Source organism: Brachycentrus maculatus, unplaced genomic scaffold (genome assembly GCF_059751285.1).
Source record: "Brachycentrus maculatus isolate JH-2025_06_01 unplaced genomic scaffold, ASM5975128v1 h1tg000848l, whole genome shotgun sequence".
NCBI classification, from domain to species: domain Eukaryota; kingdom Metazoa; phylum Arthropoda; class Insecta; order Trichoptera; family Brachycentridae; genus Brachycentrus; species Brachycentrus maculatus.
This window is the reverse complement of record NW_028281575.1, coordinates 113,277-135,082: the sequence shown is the minus strand read 5'-3', so window position 1 is coordinate 135,082 and position 21,806 is coordinate 113,277. Positions and strand designations below refer to the sequence as shown.

Here is a 21,806-nt window from a genome sequence, read left to right as displayed (position 1 = left end):
TAAAGACTAGATATGTGTGAAAAATTAATTATAAACATGCATGGAACCCAAATGCAGTAATCACTACGATTAGTCTAACATACTGTTAATAAATATTGCTAGAATTCAAAAATCAAGACTTATTGTTGTAAATGAAAAAAATAAATAGTATGCTTCAAATATTCACGCTTGTCAGTAACTCGTATTACGCTTGTATTGAAAAGACAAACAATGAATTGAACCTGACCGTAGGTACATTAAATTATAGTGCACTCAAATTTAAGTTAGGATAAATAAGTAATTTTAAATTTAAGCTTTACTTAGTAAATAGTGGTATGTAATAAGTAAAACTTAAATTACCAAATAGATAGATTTTACCACAAAATGAATGCCGAATTAATGAATAAAACGAATAAGTAATTACTATGTGATCCATGTAGTTTTTTTTGTCAGTCACAGGATAGTACTGAAACATTATTACCTATAGAAGTTTTCGAAGAATTATGTATCAAAATGAATTGCCTATTCATAAAAGTATTTTATTAGACCCCGTGCATTGTGGAAATGCATTTTACTTGATACGTTTTTCTATAATCTTAAAGTTGTTTAATGCGCTATACATATTTATAAAGCAGATGATTTATAGTTTGTAAACATATTTGCTGTCTTGCATTATTTGTCTTGAAGCCCTGCTTTCAAAACTGATTTTAGATTTTAGTATAAAAGCTGGTACAACTAAGGTAACATTACTATTCATACCAGTGAAAATCAATCAACATGCAGATCCAAAATATCCTTCTCGCCGTCTTCGTGGTCGTTGCATCACTTTTGGTAAGGACTTCAAATAATAACTAATTGTTCAAATTTTATAAGTTAAAATACAAAATAAAAAATTTCATTTCCACATTTAGTGCACGACATTCTTTAAAAAATGCCCATCAGAGTGAAATAACTATACGTACTACTAAAATTCGTATAAATCAAAATGCTGGACATTAATATACATAGCTTAAAGATCTTACAAAAAAAATAGATTTTGGCATTAAAAATAAAACAGTTTTTTTTTCAATTTGAGACGTAGAATCATATGTTCATTGACACATTGCTGTTAAATAAAAAACGTTCAATAAACGTTGAAATACCTCTTAATGTGAAATTTTTGCTAGCTCTAAATGCATTCATATTTATAATATTTTGATTTACTTGTTTCCATTATCTTTCTCTTCTTATATCCTTTTATTTTATTATTGCAATATATTTTATTTCTGAGAAACAAATCACTCGCAAATGAGTGGTGGATTACAAAGAAAATACTTTTGCTTCTTAAGCGTAAATTTTTCATCTCTACTGAGAAATCCAAAATTTTATCAGATGAAGAAAATTTAATTAATTATACAACATTTTGAGTGTGTCCTAATAATTGTTCACAAAATCTGGATTATCTCCAATTACAGGAGTTATTTTCATATTATTTTTTGACATCTCATCAAAGATTAATTATAACTTAATTTCAAAAATTAATTTTAATTTTTAGGTTTAAATGCTTGGTGTGATAAAGACAGATCAGTTTAATTTATTTTACTTTTAGTTTAAAAGTAATGTGCTTCCAACTTTTTAAAATGTATTTACGTGTGTATTCAAATAATGTACTTCATCATTACATATATTTTTTGTCTCCTTGTTTACAGACAACTGCATCAGCAGGACACTCAAAGTACAACCCATACAACAAGTACCCCAAGTACTACAACAACTATGACTATTGATTTATATTAAGTCATAAAGATTGAAAACATTTCCATAAAAAATACACCTCAAATCTATGAATTTTAATAAAATGAAATAAATTAAAAGTATTACGCCTTTTATTTTATGTCTGTATTACACACACATACACACATATATTTATATATATATATATATATATATATATATATATATATACATTTATATATTTATATATATATATATATATATATATATATATATATATATATATATATATATATATATATATATATATAATATATATATATATATATATATACATGAAAATAAGGTGCAAAATTATCGTGCACAATGAATCCCTGGAACAGGTGCAAGAATTTTTATATCTAGGAAGCATGTTCCCAAGGAATGGAAAAGTGGATAAGGATATTGAGAGAAGAGTGAATGCAGGGAATAGAATAAATGGTGCTTTGAACAGAGTGATTGCGAATAAGAATATGTCCATGGATGCCAAGCTAGCGGTTCATAACGGCGTCACTAATGTATGGAAGCGAAATATGGAACTGGAATGCGCTCCCTCAGACGAAAATGTGGAAAATCATTGTATGACAGAATTAAAAACGAAGATATAATAAAGGCTGAACGACGAATAATTAAAAAGATTAGGAAGAGTTCTTTGCGGTGGTTTGGACATGTGGAGCGAATGGATAACGAGAGAATGACCAAGAAAATATATGTGGCGAATGTGAGAGGGAAAACAGAACGTGGACGACCGAAAAAGACTTGGCACGATCAGATCAATCAAAACCTAAAATCTGGCGGTGTCAAAAGTCTGAGTAATCGGAGGGCATGTATTACTAGATGCATGGATGTGAAGGAAGCAAGGAGTGTGTGTCAGGACAGAAGAGTGTGGCATTCCATCCTCTCTGCTTACCCCTGCGGGAAACGGCGTGAGGGTAGTAGTAGTAGTAGTAGTTAAACTAAAACTCAAGTCTGGAGCATATCATTGTCTGAAGGCGTAGGTTATCAGGTAGGTAGAATGGGGACGGCTGGAGGCCATTGAGATATGGTGCTACAGGCGCATAATGGGGACTCATTGGTCGGAACATGTAGGGAACAACGAGGTACTAAGCAGGGCCGGGGAATCTAGATGCTTATTTAATAAAGTAACACAAGGTTATAGAAAACAGCAAGCCAAATGGAAAGGTCATAATATAAGACATCCATGCCTGCTTCTTATTGCGAAGGCACAAACTACAGAGGACGACTCCGCTTAATCTATGGACCAAATTATCTCCGACACCCGCTGCAGCGGGTACGCTTTGGATACGAGTTGAAATGACGAGCGGAGGATAGAGCCAAGTGGAGACTGACTATGAAAAAAGCTAACCAATCATCACTAAACAGATTATAAAACACGAAGGAGATATTGATTGATTGCTAATAACAAAGTATGAATAGTATTATTACATAAAGTGTTTTTTTTTCTCTTTTACAATTTTTGAAATTAATTAAACATGTATTAAAATATGTCATAGAATAGGTATCAAGATAATAGAAACTGTGTTGTATCGAAACCATGTTATACGAAACTTTGAAATTATAAAAATCAAAGTTATGTGTACGGTGTTATATCGAAATCAAGGCGTAATGTTTACAATTTTATGACTGAAATATCGTTTTAATAAAACATATTAACGTAAAAATAGTTAGTTTTATAATTTTAATAAAAAAAATAACGTAAAATACTTTCGAAAAATGATTACTCTGAAATAAATAGAAACGCCTTTTTAGGATCACAAAACTCATATAATAAAATAACAACTCTGTAATTTTTTCCACGTGAATTTAATTTGACCAGCAACCGGGTTTCGTCGTAACCAACATCGTCAGACTGGTGACAGACATTGACAGACATCGACTGACTTGACCAGTCTGACGATGTCGGTTACGACGAAACCCGGTTTCTGATCAAATAAAGTTCATGTGGAAAAAATTACAAAGTTATTATTGAAAATGCAGTTCCACCAAGAAATGACAGCACCTACAAATCTTAAATCTCACCTAACTTATTTTCATTATCAATCTTTTCTTAATTTACAGCTTATCTTTTTTTCTCTGTCAACGTTCGTTGAATCTCATCTTCACAAGCTATATCTCCATCATTACCAAAGTCATCTGACGTAGTCGCAATTACCTGTTTCGATCTTCCAATGCTTTCAGGATTTCTCTAAAAGAAGCCAAAGAACTTTGCAATTATTTCACTACGTACCGACATAAAAAGGATAAAAACTACTAAAGGATATTTTTCAATAAAAAAACTATTTTTATTTATTTTACTTTATTTTATTTGGGATTTTTACAGCTAAAACAATATATTATACAACATTAATTAACCAAACTATGGCCAATTAAAAAAATCCTCCGATAATGCTATCCTTATGTTGGTTGGGGTGAGTGTGTGTGTGTGTGTGTGTGTGTGTATGAGTGTTTGTGTGTGTGTGTGTGTGTGTGTGTGTGTGTGTGTGTGTGTGTGTGTGTGTGTGTGTGTGTGTGTGTGTGTGTGTGTGTGTGTGTGTGTGTGTGTGTGTGTGTGTGTGTGTGTGTGTGTGTGTGTGTGTGTGTGTGTGTGTGTGTGTGTGTGTGTGTGTGTGTGTGTGTGTGTGTGTGTGTGTGTGTGTGTGTGTGTGTGTGTGTGTGTGTGTGTGTGTGTGTGTGTGTGTGTGTGTGTGTGTGTGTGTGTGTGTGTGTGTGTGTGTGTGTGTGTGTGTGTGTGTGTGTGTGTGTGTGTGTGTGTGTGTGTGTGTGTGTGTGTGTGTGTGTGTGTGTGTGTGTGTGTGTGTGTGTGTGTGTGTGTGTGTGTGTGTGTGTGTGTGTGTGTGTGTGTGTGTGTGTGTGTGTGTGTGTGTGTGTGTGTGTGTGTGTGTGTGTGTGTGTGTGTGTGTGTGTGTGTGTGTGTGTGTGTGTGTGTGTGTGTGTGTGTGTGTGTGTGTGTGTGTGTGTGTGTGTGTGTGTGTGTGTGTGTGTGTGTGTGTGTGTGTGTGTGTGTGTGTGTGTGTGTGTGTGTGTGTGTGTGTGTGTGTGTGTGTGTGTGTGTGTGTGTGTGTGTGTGTGTGTGTGTGTGTGTGTGTGTGTGTGTGTGTGTGTAGTACCTATTTAAACAGTTGGCTTGTTGAACAAACGGCAACGATCAATCATTCACCTAATTTCCTGCTTATGTCATTTTTTATGGAATTAGTGCTTTTCCCAAATATATCTACGTCATTAAACATTTTATTATAAGTATCCATAATGCGGTTAATAGTAGTATTTCTGGCAAAATCAGTGTTACATTTAGTTACTTGAAAAAATTGATTATAACGCGTTTGCCTCTGCGGTACCCTAAAATGAATGCGGGTAACCAGTTCTGGTGAATCTATTTTATCAGAAAGGATATTAGCTAGTAAAACCATATCAGCTATCGTACGTCTATCAGCAAGAGTTTGGATTTTATGGAATGAGCACGCTTCGCGGTAGTCGGCAAAAAAATATGTTCTTTACGATTTAAGATTTTGACGAATTTTTTTGTATTCTTTCAATTTTATCCGAGTGATTTTTATGAGAAGGAGACCAAATTGGCGACGAAAATTCAAGTAAACTACGCACATAAGAAATATATACCGTTTTAAGAGTGATCGTTTGATTAAAAGGTTTAATTGTACGTAATAAAAATCCAAGTGTTCTGAGTGCTTTGTCGGTTATGCTCTCAATGTGATGATTAAAAGTTAATTTTTCATCGAGTATTACACCTAGATCTCGAATTGTCGAAACAGATTTAATTATATAGCTAAAGCTATTAGCTAAAACGATTAGATTTATTTATTTAGCTAAAGCTATTTTTTATTGCAGATCGATTAAATTCAAATAAACAACCATCGCTATTGAAAAAAAAAACATTTGTAATATCCCCTGATTGAAAGAAAATATTTTTTTTAAATAATTTTTTAATCGTATTATATCAATACAGTGAGATATTAAATACAAGTTTTGCATCATGTAATATTAATTCAGATTTTGTCCGCCTCCGTAGTGTAATGGTCAGCACGCTCGGCTACTATACTGGAGGTCCCGGGTTCGATTCCCAGGGAGGGTCAAATAAAAATATGTGATTATTTCACACTTATATTTATTCAATATTACCTTGGACTGGTATCGGAAGCGGAGGGCTGATCACCTTTCCTTCATATGTTAACGATCAAGATAACACTGCGTTTATATGATGCAGTGCTTTATGCACCATTGAGGTGCGGATAAGGGTTTGAATTGAAATATTAATTCTGTGTTTTAATAATCGCAAATTTTGTGCCGTATAATATCGAAACCGCGTTTTAAAGAAGGTACCGTGTTATACGAAAGAGACATTCTCATTGAAAATCGATCGAAAATCCTCAACGGGGTTATCGATTACAACAACTGGGAATTCAAAACATATATGATATTCACATACATAGTTGTCTGCAGTCCTATCTAATAATAACTCTGATTTAAAACATTGGTATTACTCACACATAATGCAATAAAACTCATAAAACGTATTGATTCATGTGCCATTTTTATTTCGCAAATATAAACAATGTCTTTTTTCTGTAATTTTCCAAATGAATTCCATCTGAATCAACATGAAATTTTCTTGTATTAAATTTTATTAATTTTTGACGTTCATAACATTTTTTACCCCATCTAGGAGTAACGACGAAGGAATAAAGAATGACATCTATGAATTATTTGAGAAATGATGTTACATTTAAATTATTATTTACTTGGTAAATACCAACATTTCTTTAAATATATTGTGACACGTGTTTCGATGCATTCCGCATTATTTTCAAATAACGTATGACAACGTGTCACAGTGCATTCTAAGAAATAGTGTTATTTGCCAAGTAACACTTAAATTAAAAATGGATAGATGAAAGTGGTTACTGAATCAATTAATAAAATTATTGTATGAATAAGATGTTAGATTTGGGTGTTAAATTTTAATTCTCATGATAAAATTAATACAATTAGCAACGCTTCATTAAACGTATGAGTCCTCATTCACATGCAAATACGACGTCTGAACCAATTTAAAAAAATTAAAAAAGTTAAAAATTCAATTTATTTTTCACAATTGTTCATCATACTAATTTTAAAATATACGTATTTTCTTCTCCTTCTAACCCTTATCCAAACCAAACTGTGCGTAAGGTACTATTTCGACTATTATCTTGATCCTTAAGTAGGTACTCAAAACCAAGGTTTTTAATGAGAAAAAAAAATAATTTGAAACCCCAATTGAAGTAGGTAAATAGAAAAGGTGTACCTTTTTACAAATGCTTGTCGATATTACTAGAATACTTGCGTTGAAAAGACATATGTAGGTACGATGAATCGAACCTTACCGTACTTTGAAATCATAGTTGACTCTGATTTAAGTTCGGACAGATATGTAATTACTATGCACTTCATGAAGTTTCTTTTGTCAGTCTTACTACTTATACTTATTGAAAGCTTCGAAGGATTTTAGTGACAAGATTAATATTAGTATCATAACATTTGATGCAATTAATTAAATGAAACTAGTCTAATAATGTTAAATTATTGCATGTCTTAGATTTTTAATACAAGCTAAGAAGGTTATTAAGACAACGCTATTAAGTTGCTGTTCTGAAAAAATAAGCAATTACTCCCTGTAAAGGCATATCAAAATGAAAGGTTACTTTTTACTGAATGCGTTTATGCATAATAATTGGTAAAATAAAACAAGTACACATTGTTATGAACTAATAAAAAAAAGCCTTTGTACCTGCTGAGGTAATGACAATTATTATTTTAATGCTTCAGGATAATGTGGGGTTATTTTTCAATATCATGCATGTATTTTTAATGTCATCATATAAGTTTATTTAAAAAAAAACTGTAGCCCTCGGGACACTGAGGGATGAAGAGTGGGTAGTAGCTGTTTCCTGTTTTTATCAGTGGTAACATGGATAATAAGGTGGCGATAGTCATTTATCATAATGTTAATTATGGATCGTCCTTAGAGCACAACTCTCAATTTGAACTATGTTTTACATACGGTATTTGTTAATGATGTTGAGTGCATCAAAACAGGTGTCACAATGAAGTAAAATATTAAGGGGTTGATGGAAGTTCTTAAGTTTCATAAATGAGTTGAAAAATAATCTATATTTGAGAGTAAATTGCCAATTCTAATAAGTACTTCACTAGACCCCCGTGCGTTGTAGAAATGCATTTTACTGGGTACATTTTCTATTCCTAAATCTTAAAGTTGTTTAATGCACTTGACATATTTATATGGCAGATGATTTATAGTTTACAAACAGATTTATTATTTATTTTGTAGCCCTGATATTTAAAACTGATTTGTGATTTTAGTATAAAAGCTGGTACAACTAAGGTAACATTACTATTCATACTAGTGAAAACCAATCAATCAACATGCAGATCCAAAATATCCTTCTCGCCGTCTTCGTGGTCGTTGCATCACTTTTGGTACGGACTCAATTTTTATATTAAAATTTCATTTTCTAAGATTAAATCTATCGATTTCGTTACACTATTAGCGAAACAACTTTAACTAAAATTACAATAATTGCCCTTTTTACAATAGAGGTGAATTTCTTCAAGAAATTACTGTAAAATGCAAAAAATTCCTTTAAACGTGATTTTTGACAAGCTCTGGAATATCATTTTATTTAAATTTAAAAAGAAAATAATAATCAAAGATTTGAAACAAATTCAAATGCCTATTTTTAGTTGCATAAAATCAATATATTTTTAGTTATATATGAGTTAAAAAATGTTTGTGCGTAAACATGTGTGTTTGCATGTATACATATACTATGAAAAGTATATGATACACATTTCATAGTTAAATTTATGGTCTCACAAATTTTTACCGACCACATTTAAATATCATTTAACTTATATAGACGGAATGATTTATTTTAAATTTAGTGTTTAATTCCTTTAATTATTTCTGTTATTTTTTCGTCTCTCTATTTCTTCTTATATATTTTTTAACAAAAATATTTTATTTGGTTTTTAAGGTTTATAAAACGGTTACATTTGCTTTATTAAACTTAATTTTTTCACCTCTACTGAGAAATTATTAATATTTTTTTGTATTTTTTTAAATATTTTTCATACAGACAAAAGCAACAGTTTAAAATCAGTTTAATTCATTTAACGTTAAGGGTAATAGTAAGACGCTAATTATTTATTAAAATGTATTCATAAGTGTATTAAAACGATAAAATTTGTCATTACATATTTTCTTTCTCCTTATTTACAGACAACTGCATCAGCAGGACACTCAAAGTACAACCCATACAACAAGTACCCCAAGTACTACAACAACTATGACTATTGATTTATTTTAAGTCATAAAGATTGAAAACATTTCCATTTAAAATGCCCATGAATTTTAATAAAATGCAGTGAAACAAAGAATTACGCCTTTTATTTACATATATGTATGCCTGAGGACGTTTTGTGTACTCCACGTGCCACTGCCAATTTATTAACAGTGGACAGCCTAGACGGCTCTCTGAAGGCATGTAAGGTACACGATCTTCTTACGCCGACTCACTGAACCCAATGTTGCATTAGGCACTGCATCGAATTGATGCAACGTAAAATTGATCATTGATCATAAAAAGGATAGGTGATCCATCTTATGCTTCAGTTACCAGTGTAGGATAATATGAAATAAAAATGAACGTAAAGAACATCTTAGCTTGAATATGTGATAAATATATTTTTTTAAATCACTCATACGTCAGTCAGGGGATATGGCTACCGGGCTCGATCCCCATGGGGGTCATTATAAATATAACTGATTTTCTCTCTAATATTAATTATTCTAGACTGGTACCTTAAGGGCTGATATCCTTTCCTTCATGTATATAACGATAAAGATAACACTGCTTCTGAAAGATGCAGTGCCTTAGGCACCAATGTTTTTCCTTTATGTATATAATGATCAAAAGAACACTTCTTTACGATTCAGTGTAGCTACTTACTATGCAGCAATAGGATCGGATACGGGTAGGAATAAGTACAAAATGGTCAAATCTTATCATATGTAATTTAATTGTTATATTATTTTTTGACATCTCATCGGGATAAGTGATCACTTTACACACGTGCTATATTTACCAATTCAATCGGACTATGACGGTCGCAATCCCCGTAAATGCCCAGACTTCCACATTATTCTTCATCTTTGTATGTTGAGATGTCGAAAAAAATATGAAAACGATTCTTATAATTACAGATAATCCTGATTTTTGAACAAGTATTCGGACACACTCAAAATGCTGTCATTTAATTGTAATGCGTATAAGAGTCAAGCCTTTTCCGGATCGTGCCTTTGCTGTTGTGGGACCGAATGCTCTTTCATCAGTAGTTAGAGTTAGTAAAAGTGAGTGTTTGTCTACCTCCGTAGTGTAATGGTCAGCACGCTCGGCTACCGTTCTGGAGGTCCCGGGTTCGATTCCCAAGGGGGGTAAAATAAATATAAGTGATTTTTTCACTGTCATATTTATTCAATATTACCCTGGACTGGTACCTGAAGCGGAGGGCTGATCACCTTTCCTTCATGTGTAAACGATCAAGATAACACTGCGTTTATATGACGCAGTGCCCTATGCACCATTGGGGTGCGGATAAGGGTTTTATTATTATTATTAAAAGTGAGATGATTTTTAGAAAAAAAAACAAATATATTTGCTAAATCATTTCCAATATTATCTTTTCCCCAATTCATTCACAGTGAAGCGCACTTGAGGTAGTATTTTACGGAAATGGCGCTAAATAAGTTATCCAAATTTATAATTATTATTATTTCCAGTGATCTAATTAATAATCACATTTATATTCCTCCAGCTGGATCAGATCTGATTATTGAAAAAATAATTCATGATCAAATTATCTTCGCATTATTTTTATGCGGTGCTCTATGAACCATATGGTAAAAATAAGTATTAGAGAATCATTGGAATCCCAAGTAACGAGGTTTAATTATATTAACTCAGACAAAAACACTTGTGGATCTGGTCCATTACAGGACTGAAAACTAATGTGAACAATGTTTTTAACATATAGATCACTCCTTTCAAGAACGCCATAAATCAAAAATCGACAATTTTCAATGGTGCATGTTTTCGGAATGCCCAGAAAATGTACAGAGGCATATTTTTAACTTAATATTTACCCGCTACAGGGCAGAAAATGTTGTTTTTGCATTTTGAAGAAAAGACATTATTTAATTTTTTTTTTAAATATACCAAATATTTTTCAAATGGAGAAAAAACCTTCAGGCTTTACCTAAAAAAATCTGTTGCGCAGTAAAAAGTTCAATAAGTGGCTTGGTATTTATTTTTAATACATTGTGTTATATTTTTAAACTTTAGAAACGTTCTCCTGAAAAATCAAGTTTTTTGATTTATGACGTTCTTGAAAGGAGTGAGCGATATATGAGCAGCTAGTGGATTAAAAATGAACTGTCAATTTTATAAAACTAAAAATATTAAAGGTGTATTCAAATCATTTTAACAAATCCATGTTTCTCCACTTTCAAGTTATTTTAACACATTTTTAATTAAACATTAAACGTAAATTCCAAAAGGATAGATATTTAAATTTTTAATTCATTTGATTTATTTTAGGTAAGTTCATGGATACATTTTTTATATTTTATAGATGTCGCTCGTGTCAAGTCGAGTTCAAGAACTCTGTATCGAGTTTAATAAAAATGTCTAGAATTTCCAAGAATTTGAAGAGTGTGGTAGTAAATAATGGGTAGAATTGGTGAATGCTGCACGTGTGTCAAGTGATCACTTAAACCAGCCTATGACGGTCGTAAGCCCCGTAAACGCCTTGACTTCCATATTCTACATCATCTTTGTCGAGATATAAAAAATGGATATACTTATATGACCGCAATATGACTGCCCAGTCAATAAATGAAGTAATTTTTACATTTTGGCATCTGAAGATAGATGATAAAGAATATGGAAGTCTGGGTTTGTACAGGGCTTATGACTTGTCATAGGTTGGTTAAGTGATCACTTTACAAACGTGTAACATTCAGCATCCTACATAGATTAAAAACCACGCTTCTTAAGTTTTTGGAACTCCTACATATAACATAAATCTCATTACGCTTTTTATGTCGCTCATGATACTGGAGACATCTATGGTTGGTTTGAAAAACTTTTATTCACCAGAGACCCTTTTATTAAGAGGTATGCATGATCCTAACCTGATTATTTAATATGCTGGAGGACTCCTGAAAACATGTTTAATTGTTATGCAAATGAATTTAGTTGCAAAATTTTGAGTGTGGACTAATGCTTGTTCACAAATCTGGATTATATCCAATTTTATGGGTTATTTTTCATACTTTATTTTTTATCTCAGAAACATATGTCCCTAGTGAAGTTCTAGTGATTCAAACACTTTGTTTCAAAATTGAACCATATATATAAAACTTCCAATAATTCGAATAGTGTGGTTTTCAATAATGGGTAGAATTGGTGAATGTTGCACGTGTATAAAGTGATTTCTAAAACCAGCATATGTTGGTCTTAAGCCCCGTAAATGCCCAGACTTCCATATTCTTCTTCATCTATGTTGGGATGTCGAAAAATGATTAGAATTTAGTTGAACCAATCGAAATCTGAAGAATAATTAAAGGTAATATTAAGCTTATATAGCTAAGCTTAATAATAATATAAGCTTAATAATAAAAATGAAAATGGTATTTTCTGGCGTTTCTCATGTGTGTGATAATCCAGGATTCGGATCTCACATACTAATATAAGAGTTTCTGCTTAATAAAAAGCTTCTTTACATCTCACCAATAGATGTCTCTAGTGAAGTTCTAGTGATTCAAGAACAAGGTTTCTAAATTGGTTCATATATATAGAACTTCCAAGAATTTGAGTAGTGTGGTTGTCAATAATGGGTAGAATTGGTGAATGTTACACGAGTGTAAAAACCAGCCTATGACGGTCGTAAGCCCCGTAAATGCCCAGACTTCCATATTCTTCTTCATCTTTGATGAGATGTCAAAAAATAATATAAATAATTAAAGGCTTAATACTTTCCAAAATAATTTATTTCATAATTTGTTATAGACTTCTGGTGTTATAAGCTTTTTTCATATAAACGTTGTCAATACTTATGACTTAAAATAAATTAATAGTCATAGTTGTTGTAGTACTTGGGGTACTTGTTGTATGGGTTGTACCTCGAGTGTCCTGCCGATGCAGTTGTCTGTAAAAAAGGTGACATATGTAAATATATGATTACAAACTACATTGTCTGAATACTCGTATAATTACATTTCGATAAGTTTGAGAACCTTACTATTACACTAAAAGTAGAATAAATTGAACCGATATTAAATAAATTACCGAAACCTACTTTGGATATTGTCAATATGACGTCAAGAGTGAAACAAACGAAATAAAAATATAAAAATACATATAATGTAAATGTAAGTTTGTTTTAAAATCACTATAAATATTTTACTTTAACTTAATTATAATGTCAACCGGTTTAGACATAGAAAGGAGAGTGAATGCTGGGAACAAAGTGAATGGTGCACTGAAATCAGTTATAGCAAATAAAAACCTAAGCGGAAGCTAAACTGGCTGTGCACAACGGAGTCCTGGTTCCAACTCTTATGTATGGAAGTGAAACATGGAGTTGGCAAAAGAAGGATGAAAGTAGACTGAATGCAGTCGAAATGCGATCTCTCAGAAGAATGTGTAACAAAACGATGTATGATAGATGTGCGAATAGTGAAATAAGGAAGGAATGCAAAGCTGAGATAAGCATTATCGATAAAATTAAGAAAGGTGTGTTGAGATGGTTTGGACATGTAGAACGAATGAGTGAGGAAAGAACGGTAAAACAAATTTATGAGGCGAATGTTAGCGGGAAAAGAAGCAGAGGAAGACCGAGAAAAACATGGCACGATCAGGTATGCCAAATACTTGAAAGTGGTCAGGTTAGGAGTCGTAACAATCGGCGGGTATGTATGAGGAGATGCATGAACGTGAAAGAGGCGAAGAATGTTTGCAAGGACAGAGTGGTGTGGCGCTCTATTCTCTCTGCCTACCCCTGCGGGGAAGCGGCGTGATGGTTAGTTAGTTAGTTTGTTCTACCGGTTTCGAAGCTAACCGCTTCTTTATCAAGACTGATTCGAAACCGGTAGACATTATAATTAAGTTATACTAAAATATTTATAGTGATTTTAAAACAAAGTTGCATTTTAATTATAAAATAGAAAATCACAAAGTAAGTGCTTGAAATGTAAATTATTTAAAACATACAATTATTTTTATCCGTTTATATTTTAGTTTCCTCAGTAGAGATGAAATAGTGAAGGATAATTATGCAATTTTAGATTTTTTAATAAGCCTCTACTAGTTTACGAGTGATTTTGGCTTTCTAATTAAATAATATGAGTTTGTGACCATTAAAAAAATGTTACCTTAACAACAGCAAATATTTTCAAATAGAGCCGGAGAAATGTGCAATGAAATGCTTAATCAAGTAGACATGTATAAAATTTCTTTAAAAACGTTTAAGAGAAATATTGTTGGTGTGTATTTGATTTTTTATATGATTTTTAAGCCACATTAATTTCCAGTATTTTAAGTTATTTTTATACTAGTAACAGCTGTTTCGCTTTGTTGGGCATGTTTTAAGGATGTCGTAAACTAATCGTGGTAATAAAAACGATTTATTTTTATTTTAATATATGAAATTTGAAAAATTAAATATAAATTGAAGTCCTTACCAGAAGTGATGCTACGACCACGAAGACGGCGAGAAGGATATTTTGGATTTGCATGTTGATTGATTGTTTTTCACAAGTATGAATAGTAACGTTATCTTAGTTGTAGCAGCTTTTATACTAACGTCTCAAGTCAGTTTTGAAAGCAGGGCTTCAAGACAAATAATACAAGACAGTAAATATGTTTTTAAAATATAAATCATCTGCTATATAAATATGCATAGCGCATAAACAAACAAATAAAAGATTGAGTTATAGTACTATGTTTCAAGTAAAATGCATTTCTACAATGCACGAGTGAAATATTGTTATTACACTAATTTTCGATATGTAAAAACTATTACGAAAAAAATAACATTAAGATGAATACTCCTAATGTTTTACTTTATTGTGACACGTGTTTCGATGCACTCAACATAATAATCAAACATCGTAGGTATATGAAATAAAGTCTAAATTTAACAGTTGCCACTTTGTTTGCACAAACCCACACACACACACACACACATATATATATATATATATATATATATATATATATATATATATATATATATATATATATATATATATATATATATATATACACTACTACTACCATCACGCCGTTTCCCCGCAGGGGTAGGCAGAGAGGATGGAACGCCACACTCTTCTGTCCTGACATACACTCCTAGCCTCCTTCACATCCATACATCTAGTCATACATGCCCTCCGATTACGCAGACTTTTGACACTGCCAGATTTTAGGTTCTGATTGATCTGATCGTGCCAAGTCTTTTTCGGTCGTCCACGTTCTGTTTTCCCTCTCACATTCGCCACATATATTTTCTTAGTCATTCTCTCGCTATCCATTCGCTCCACATGTCCATACCACCGCAAAGAGCTCTATATATATATATATATATATATATATATATATATATATATATATATATATATATATATATATATATATATATATATATATATATACGTTATAATTCAACCTGTTGGTAACATTAAAAGGGTAGCTAGTCGTACTTAATGGAAGGTCATGAAAAATTTATTTATATACATTTTTCGATGAAATCATCCGGTTCGTATAGTAAAGTCATGTGTTTTAAAATAATAAAAAAAATGAAAACATTTATTGTATGCTTAGTAAAAATGTGGTATGGTTAAACACAGCGGATTTATTTACTTGTAATACCAGTAAATCAATTTTTATAGCAGGAGTTATTTGCTAAACTGGAATTGCATATGTGTAAATAAATGTGTTTGCCAAGACGTTGGTGATTTTTTAATAGCTCGTTTATACAGCTTGAAAAATGTATATTCAATTTTTGAAAAATAATTGATTAATTAAGTTAAAAATATTTGGAATCAACTACTTACGTACAGTAGTGAAGTATTGGTCTCAGGAGAGGGAAAATACTACAATAAACATACTAGGTACTTGAAATATTACAAGTTTCTTAAGCTATTGCCATATTCTCTGAGCTGTCAGAGGATCGAATGATTTTTATCTCCAAAAAATACGCATTTATGAGGCGAATTTAGTTGGAAATATAAGCAAATGAACACTGAATAAATATTGGCAAGATCGAATTTATACGTGATTTCATATTAAATAGAATTGAAAAAATATTTGAGTCGTTATTATTTACAAAATTACCTTAATTTCATACTATTTCTGTGAGCCTAAGCGACTCATTATAAGAAATAGATATCGAATTGTGGTAGAGTGGGTTCGAACCCAGAAACTCTGACTCAAGGGTCCGCGACACTAACCACGGAACCACAGCTTGACATTTAAAATCATTAGCGTGGTCTATTTCTTACTATTTCTTAAATCTATCTATTTCTTAAAATCCAGTCACTTTTAGCACTCTTAATTAAATTTAATTCGACCATATCCGCTCCCTAAGGGGGGCATATAGAGTCCACAAATTGTGTCTAGGCTTTTTTGTCAGCTGCCAGCTCCTTCGCATCCTCTTAAGTCATTTCCGCGTCCCGAAGTTCTGACGAGAACTGCTGACGAAATGTCAGCAGTGGTCATCCTGGGCGGCGCGAACCTGATGCCTTAGCACCCTTACTGTCTCATATTAACTCTTCTATCACTCCCCCCATATAAAAAAAAATTTGAATATGGTCATTTTTCAAAACATTTTACACGTACATCTTCGAAGATAAGTTTTATTTTAAGAGGAGATAACAGCTATCAACCATTTAATTCTAATACATTGACAGCATAGTATGATAAAATGTTAAAGTTAAGAATTTCACGTCACCTTAAATACAATAAAGACATCAATCCTTTTCTTCTCGCACTACATCTGAATGTGAGATGTTTTAGATCATTTGAAGCATTCACTTTGTGATATTCCATTCTATAATTAAAATCTTTTATTATAACTTAATTATAATGTCTACCAGTTAGCTTCAAAACCGATAGACATTATAATTTAGTTATAATAAAATATCCATAGTGATTTAGAAACAAAGTTACATTTTAATTATATTTAATTTTTAGTTTTGAATGAGTAAAATTGTGAGGATATCAACCGAGTGCAATAAAGATCATGACAATAGGTATTAAAATCTTTATCACGTGGGTACAAGTCGTCATACATTCAATTAATCAACTCATGTGTTATTGTATTTATAATTGGTTAATAAATACTTACAATTTCTTCTTCGAGAATCATCATGTTAGCCATAGTCAATGTAGGTATCTGAAATAATTAAATTAAATATATTAATGTCTACGAAACAAATATCATATAAAGTAATTCATAGATTTTACTAATCATTTGAAGGGGTTACTATTATTCAGAATTGATGAAAATCAATACAAAAGTATTTGGTTAAATATACATATAAAGAAAATAAAAATAATGAACATAGATTTTATTAGATTTAAGTTTTGTACTGACATTTTTTGGTGTAACTGGATTTAATAGAATAAAATAACAACTATGTAGTTTTCACCACATGAATTCATAAGGAAAAAACTACATTGTTGTTATTTTATTCTATGACATATCGCTCACTCCTTTCAAGGACGTCATAAATCAAAAAACCAGATTTTTCAGGAGAATGTTTTTAAAGTTTAAAAATATAATACAATGTATTAAAAATTTATATCAAGCCACTTATTGAACTTTTTACTGTGCAACAGATATTTTAGGTCAAACCTGAAGGTTTTTTCTCCATTTGAAAAATGTTTAATATATTTAAAAAAATAATTAAACAATACCTTTTCTTCAAAGTGCATAAACAATATTTTCTGCCCTGTAGCGGGTAAATATTAAGTTAAAAATATGCCGCTTTTGCTGGGATATAGTACATTTTCTAGGCATTTCGAAAACATTCACAACTAAAAATTGACGATTTTTGATTTATGACGTTCTTGAAATGAGTGAGCGATATGTAGATTTTTACGGTCAGACTTGAAAATATATATTTAAGGGTAAAAGTTTAATTATTAGTTGGGACTAATTTAACTTGGTAAATACCGCTATTTCTTAAAATGTGCTGTAAAAAGTGTTTTTAAACACCGATATAAAATTCATTGTTAAATGTGGCGCAATACATTTTTATATAAAGTGGTATTAACTGAGTAAAACGTTAATTAAAAATGGATAGATATTACCAAAAAGTGAATGCCGAATCAATTAATTGAATTTATTATTACAATATAACGTCGTAGGGGTAAGAGACATTCTTAATGAAAGAAATACATAAATGCGCACATCAACTGTGAGATATAGATGAAATTAAACGCTTATTTTCATCACTCTGATACTTTCCAACAACTTACTCAGATTGCATGCGTGATTATTTCGAGTGCCGTTAAGTATAATGTTACAGAATGATACGAAGGTTTCAACTTAAAACTTGTGTAATAAACGTTTTAACTTTGAACGGATCTCGTACTACCAGGATGCTTAATTGCGTAATTAATTAAATGAGTATTAAGAAGAAAATAAGAACTTTGTTCTACCAACGCAGAATTTGTATGAAACTAAATTTTTAAAAAAATTGCTAATTATTACATTGCACATTTAAAAAAAAATGATCGCTGTTAGTATAAGTAATATTTTTTTTTCTATGTAAAAAAAACACCGTTATTTAAAATTGTTTTTGGGTGATATTTACTTATTTTAATTGCGATTTCACTTAAAAACATATTTTTTTGATAAAATTTATAGTATTCCGCATTATTTTCAAATAATTTATGTGAAGCTAGAACTAAATTTTAGAGATGTGTCTTTGAGAAGTTGAAGGGTGAACAGGGGGTAAGAGCTATTTTATCAATATAACATTATTATCAATATAACAAATACGGCATTTGAAATAGTACGGAATACATCGAAATATGTATTACGATAGATGATGATAAAGAACGGTGGTATTTATCAAGTGAAATTTAAAAAAAAATCAACAACTATGTTTTAAAAACATAAAAATAAGGCTGAAAATCAGGTGGGTTTAAGACCAACGAATACCCATTTCGCGTCTCACGAATAATTATAATTCGTATTTCCATGCGCCTGTGCGAAAACCGCTTTTCATTAAATCCATTAATTATAATTATTATATCTCTGTTGTAAGAGAAAAATGTAATGACGATCCTAAAATTAATTATGATATATTAACGAGCAAAAGCTCTTTGAGTAATTACTGCACGCTCTCTGATTAACAGTGCCTGGTCAAATTATGGTGATTACATTTAATGCGACTGTGGTATAATTTGTTTATCGCTCAAAATTACACCAAATTACCAAAGACTTTGCCACTCATTAGATAAAACCTAAATTAATACATAATTTTTAAGTCCAAGTCTCCTAATTATTTTATACAAATCTAGGTTTCTCGACTTTTTGCCATGAGTTAATTTTACATTTTGACGTCTCAGCATAGATGAAGAAGAATATGGAAGCCTGGAAGTTTTTTGATTTTTCGTTTTATTATTTCTCATTTATTTATTTACTTTTTGTGCATCACAATTCTCATCATTTATAAATATACGTAAACATACATAAATACTTGTATATAGACGAGTAGATAATAAAGAAAATAACCCCAAGCCAGATTTTTGAAGAATTTATGATCCACCCATAATGTTGCAAATAAAACAATTTCTCGAAATTATTTCTTTTACAGAGAGATAAAAAATGAAGAGGCTTTTAGCCAGTTCTTTTTTGAAGAGGTTTCTCTTATATTAAGGTCTCTTATATTCAGGTTCGACTGTGTGCATATTTTATAAGCATATTACAGAACGAAATTGAATAAGTACCTACGTTTAATTTCAGTGCAGTACTCAAATTGCAACTAATATATTTATCTTTATCTATGTTTATCTATGAAAAGTAACTTACTAATATATTTATCGTTATCTATGTTTATAGAGAGAAAAATTAAACAATTACCAAAAAATAGAAATAAAATAATGTATTTTTGAATTTTGTACAAAAAAAATCAAAAAGGTTGATGAAACGAAAATTCAAATAAACCAGTGAGTTTTATTAGTGATTGCATTATTATTGATAAATAATTTAATGGTAAACTTATTGTGAAATATCATTATGGCAATTATGTAAACCTTTAAATTTTCTTCAGTAAACGTATAAAAAAACACGATTATTTTTCTGAAATATTTTCTTGCATATCTAGTACGAAAAACCAACATCTCCCTTTGAGGAAAGAGAGATGTTGGTTTTTCGGTTTAATAAAGGAAATCTGGAGAATTAAAAAGCTGAGTCCTTTTCTGGATTTGATTAATAGTCGCCTCAGAACAGAGAAAAGTGGAAATATGTCTTTATTATAATACGAGCCTTTGTCTACCTTGATCATTAATCACTTGGAAATATCATTAAAATAATTCCTTCATCCCTTAAGTTGAGTCAGTAATATTTACAGATGTGTACAGTGGTATGGATTTATCTTAAAATATTTTGTCCTATAGGTTCCTAAATTGCTAGAAAAAAACCATCTTTGAATTGGAAAATGAACATTTTTCAAAAAGGAATCACCTGCAAAGCCCTTACCTTTTTTTTGACATTGGTAACATAAACCAAAGTAGGACACAAAATGCCGAACCCTCTTCTAGTAGAACGGAAGGTCTGCTGATGACAGTCAACAGTCTGCCTTCTCCTGAGGAGTTTTACGTAGTTTCCTCCCAGCATTGAGCAAATGCTGAGAAGTTCCTATTTGACCCACACTAGATTATCCCTCCTGTTCCCAACACAGATTCAAATAGAAACACATTTAATTAGCTAGAAGAAACAAAAATCCACTAAATGATCTATAAACCTTGTACATAATAAGCAAGGTAAATAATAAATGCAATTCCCATCTAAAAAAAATCTTACCTTTAGAGTCTTGTCTGCAGGTAAGATAGTAAGAATACTGTCCTACATGAATGACAATCCTAACTGTCCATCAATACTCCTCCCTTAGTTTTCCCCTCTACCTCCTTCCTCAAACTTCTTTATCCTTTGCCCTCCTTGTAATCATCTTTTGTAATTGTGTTGTTTTGAAATGTCAATTTTTTATTAATGTTTTTTTTTATGTTCAAGTACTATCTACCCATTGATTGCAAACAGCTTTATATGGTATCACTGATCAATATCACTGATCTGTTTTTGGTTGGTTAGAGAGTATTGCTTTTAAGCAAAAAGCCCGCCAATGTACTTATTTATTTTCAGTACATGAAGTTTAAATAAAATAAAATAAATAAAGAAAAGAATAGGGAAGATAAATCTGAAAAATACTACGCAAAAACCTAGACCAATTGAAAATATACCTTTGTTGAATTCATTTTAGGAGTTTTAAGAGAGAACTATAATATTTACAATATTTTGAGTGTGTCCAAAGACTTGTTCATAAATCTGGATTATCTCCAATTACAGGAATGATTTATCATAGAAGTTTTTTTTGTAAAGTGATAACTTAAACCAGCCTATGACGTTCGTAAGCCCCGTAAATTATATTAAATACATGATACTTTTAATACGTGATAAAAAATCCATGTTAACACATTTCATAATACAGGATATTTATGATTAAAAAACCCCTGTCTACAGTTAAAAATGTTTCATTGTTGTTTTTATACACAAGTATTCAATTATTATCCAGAATTTTTAATGTCTTAGAATAACCTTCAAAAGTACGATGAAAGAATTATTAATCCGTATTTAAGTTCAAAAAAACAAATCGTTAATGGGAGATAAATCTTTCAGAACTTTTAAATGGT

The 21,806-nt window shown here is 31.1% G+C and overlaps 4 long non-coding RNA genes across 8 annotated transcripts in view; 2 read left to right on the top strand and 2 right to left on the bottom strand.

Moving 5' to 3' along the window:
• LOC148300031 (uncharacterized) overlaps positions 1–21,806 on the bottom strand; it is a 162,770-nt gene that overhangs the window by 68,303 nt on the left and 72,661 nt on the right. Inside the window, exon 2 of the long non-coding RNA XR_015839000.1 lies at positions 17,233–17,280. This is a non-coding gene — a long non-coding RNA (uncharacterized LOC148300031). The remainder of the gene's footprint in view (positions 1–17,232; positions 17,281–21,806) is intronic.
• Positions 728–1,835, top strand: LOC148300034 (uncharacterized). The gene is made up of 2 exons (XR_015838991.1): positions 728–810; positions 1,668–1,835. It is a non-coding gene; the product is annotated as an uncharacterized LOC148300034 (long non-coding RNA).
• Positions 5,321–9,204, top strand: LOC148300033 (uncharacterized). Of its 4 annotated transcripts, none has more exons than XR_015838987.1 (3): positions 5,321–5,339; positions 8,128–8,244; positions 9,047–9,204. It is a non-coding gene; the product is annotated as an uncharacterized LOC148300033 (long non-coding RNA). The 4 variants fall into 4 exon arrangements; XR_015838988.1 differs by lacking the exon at positions 5,321–5,339 and adding an exon at positions 5,386–5,404; XR_015838990.1 differs by lacking the exon at positions 5,321–5,339 and adding an exon at positions 7,708–7,726.
• Positions 12,860–15,955, bottom strand: LOC148300032 (uncharacterized). Of its 2 annotated transcripts, none has more exons than XR_015838980.1 (3): positions 15,941–15,955; positions 14,570–14,717; positions 12,860–13,035 (listed from the first exon to the last, which is right to left on the bottom strand). It is a non-coding gene; the product is annotated as an uncharacterized LOC148300032 (long non-coding RNA). The 2 variants fall into 2 exon arrangements; XR_015838981.1 differs by lacking the exon at positions 15,941–15,955 and adding an exon at positions 15,553–15,570.